This window comes from Crocodylus porosus, unplaced genomic scaffold (genome assembly GCF_001723895.1).
Source record: "Crocodylus porosus isolate Cpor-Errol unplaced genomic scaffold, CroPor_comp1, whole genome shotgun sequence".
In the NCBI taxonomy this organism is placed as follows: domain Eukaryota; kingdom Metazoa; phylum Chordata; order Crocodylia; family Crocodylidae; genus Crocodylus; species Crocodylus porosus.
Window position 1 is genome coordinate 8,279,408 of NW_017728886.1, and position 3,977 is coordinate 8,283,384.

The window sequence follows — 3,977 nt, forward strand, 5'->3', positions numbered from 1 at the left end:
TGCTTGTATGCAAATGTCATCATGAAGGGACATATTAAGCAACTGGTTATATCTTACATGACGTACAAAATAATGGAAATGAAACATGGATGTAGAAGTAAGTGTTTACATTTGGACAATGTGTACATCAGACTATAAACTAGACTTTTTAAATGGGTACTAGTCCTTGCTGGCTAAGCATTTGAGGTTCTTGGAGCTGCTATTTTAATAAAGTGGAAAGAGATGAGAAGTGTGGAAATTGGTCTTAACAAGTTTATATTGATGTGAAAATGTAAATATATTGAGTGAATGCAAATAAAGCTATACATCTGCATAATTTGAATAATGTCATGTTTATTTTCAGTTTATATATGATAATAATCATAATGATAATAATTTCATAGATTTCATAGACATTAGGGGTGGAAGGGACCTCGGAAATCATCGAGTCCAGTCCCCCGCCCGAAGAGCAGGAGATCAGCTGGGGTCCTAGGATCCAAGATCAGCATCCAATTTACTCTTGAAGGTGTTCAGCGCAGCTGCTTGAACCACCTCCGAGGGCAGGCTGTTCCAGACCTTGGGGGCTCGGACAGTAAAGAAATTCTTCCTTGTGTCCAGCCTGAAACGGTCTTGCAGGAGTTTATAACTGTTCGACCTCGTCATCCCTTGGGGCGGTCTGGTGAACAGACGTTCCCCCAGGTACTGGTGGTCACCCCGATAAACTTATAGGTGGCCATCAGGTCACCCCTGAGCCTGCGCTTTTCCAAGCTAAAGAGCCCCATGGCTCTTTAATATCTATAACAATAATAATAATGCCCTTAAAATTAAATAAGGAGGCCTGATACAACATCCACAGATGTCAGTTGTAAATTTTGAACTGAGTTTCATTTTGGATCAGCCTCTACATTCCTACTGCAGAGAGTAGGAATTTGATCAGTGATAGAGAGAACCCAGATGAATTTTCTGATTTCAGGGTGAGTTTTCAAAGCAGCAGCTGGAAACGTATTCAGCAAAAATCATTGCAATAATTCAGACAATAAATACGAAAAATCCTACAAAGGCATTTCTACAGTAGCTTGTCAGTGTAATTCCATACACTTTTCTAAATAAAAACACCTGCTTGCTTGTCACTAGCCTCAAAATTTATTTTCATTTTAGGAAAAGCTGTGTTTAAGAAATGATGTATATTATTAACATTCTGGTTAGTGAACAGATGTTACAGTTAACTGTAATGGCTGCTGACTAGGAAATCTGGGAATCTGTGAGGTGACACATCTGTATGCTGACATTCAGAGCCCATTTTAGAGGCAAAAATTACATAAAGTGCCTGGCATGCCATTGGAAATAAAAATCACAATCTTTTTTTAATTGGAAAATACACAGCTGACAATATCAGACAAAAAATGAAACTTGTGCCAGATGTTAGCAATTTCCATGACCCACTTTTTTCTCCTAAGCAGGATATTATGGAAACACCGAAGTTTCCTTTAGAGCGATAGGAAGGTAGAATGATAGGATTAATTGATTACATACTTTTTCAAGAATCTCATCTGGATACGGCCTGAAAAATGAGAGGCTGTACCATTTACCCATATACTGCATACATGTAAACACCATAGGTGGCAGCTCCACTCTGCAGCAGCGAGGGTGAGAGCGGGAGGAGCGGAGGATTCAAGGTTCTTTGTTAACTTTCCAATGAAAGGATAACTAGTAGTAGTCCAAGGGACTGATTTCTGTAAACTGGCCACCAGAGGACAATAATATAATATAATATAATATACTATAATATAATATACACACACATCTGCATTTGACACATTCATTTACCTTTCCCTTGCAAGCTGTCTTTAAAGACAGTCTTATGCTCTCTGAATGGTTGCAAAAGTTATGTGAATAGCAATGCAGTTTTCTCAGTCTAAGCAAGATCCAGAAAAAGAGGGTATGGCAAATAGAAAAAATGCTGAGAATGCAATTCTGGCAAGTGGCACACAAGGTTCTTTGGGTAAATCTTTTATTAGATCCACCAAATAGTTGGAAAAAATGTTCTTTGCAAGCTTTCAGGCACAAACACCCTTCTCCAGGCATAGGGAGAGCGGGCTCTCAAGTGACATTTCTTAAAAGAGTATAACCAAATTTCCCCACCACAGTAAGCCCATTGTTAACAACCACACACACGCATTCCAACCCTATTAAACAGAAAGAGCAAACCAGCACTGATTGGCTCTGACGGCCAACCATGACTCCTTTCTCTTGTAGAGAAACATCTCATATTCCACCTATAACTGTAGTGACTAAAATGTCACTCCCAGAAGATGACTTTTTGACAGCTTATGTGAAAGGTGATGGTCTGCATCCATTACCACAGAATTCACTATTGCAGCTGAGGGTTGGTGACAGTCTCAATGAAAAACAAAAGGGATCAAGCCACCTGTATGATCAGTCTCAACAGAAAACCAAAAGAATGAATAATCAACTATTGGATATCCACATTTTTTTTGCAAAAATCTAGTTGGTCTAACAGAAGATATCACCTCTACCATGAGTCCTGATCCCTAGTCAACTATGACTCACTTGTCCCAAAAGATGGCCCCTTTAAGTCCAATCTGAGATTTTCATTTTGAGGAGCCTAAAAGCAGGGTGGCAGCAGAGGGGCTAGGGTTTTGGTATAGATTTAAAAGAACAGGCTTAAGCCATTTGCTACTTAGCGGCTACACCTACATGTGTGCCTTACTGCAGAGTTGACTAATTAGCTATGCAGTCACGTGCCACTGTGTACATGTATGATGGTATTAGGGTGCAGTAAACTAATTCACTCTGCTGTAAGATAGTACTGGTGGGAACACAACTAGCTTATGGCAGAGTAATTACGTGCGAAGAATCACATGTGTAGACAGTGACTGGGACTGGCTGGGGTACAAGGGTGCTAACGAGTGGGGGTGCCTGCCCCATGGCTCTGCACTTCAGCACTGGGTGGGCACGAGAGTGCTACCACGCTGAGCCCAGGGCTGGCCCCCCCAAGCCCGCTGCCAGCCCAAGTCTTCTCCGTCCCAGCTCAAACTGCTGTTGTCCCAGGCGCACGTGCAGACACGGCACCCAGGCTCAGCTGAGTCTGGCGCAAACTACACCAGAGTTTATTGCACTGCATTCATTGAAGGTGTAGATGCACCCAGGCTCTCCTAAGCCATAAATTGGTACCTAAAAATTTGGGAAGGGGGCATCAAAGTTGGGTGCACACAATACCAGCCCACATCAGTCCTTTCTGCATTTTAATTATATTATAGCTGACGGGCCACTAGACTCAGGAGGGCCCCTAGCCTGTGTCTCTTATCTTGCATTAGTTTGTTTGAGGGCTTAATCATGAGAAGTGCTCAGCACTGTGTTTTCCATCAATAACCTGCTGGAAGCTGGCCACATACAATCGTCAGGACAAGGCCCCATTGTGCTGCTCTCATTCAGGCCATTTTTCCATGGAGCAGGTTAATATGCTGCTGTCGGAGGCAGCGGGACTATTTCAAACCAATTTTTTTCCCTATAAAAACAACAACCCCATCCTCCCTTTCCCCTGCTATTGACCTCGCGCAGTGTACTTCACTGTCGTAATGAACAGCTCGTCACAACCCACGACTGCACACCACCGCATTGCTCTGAGACGTGGCAAAGCCCCAAAGGAGTTTTATTTTCAGCAAAGAAGAAACATCAGCGTTTCACATGATCCGCAGCACGGCTGCCAGCCCACGGGCGGGACAGGATCCTGGTTTTCTCTGATTGAAATTTTTTTTTTTTAAATTCCCAATTTTCGGTTTGAAAATAAAGTCACCCCAAATCCACATTGTCCCCATGAGTGAAATGAAACACCTCTCTCTCTGTATACATACACATACATACTTATGTACATGTGTGTGTGTGTGCGTGTATATATACACACACGTGTGTGTGTGTGTGTGTGTGTGTGTGTATGGATAGATCGATATCTACAGATATCTACAGCTAGGTAGATA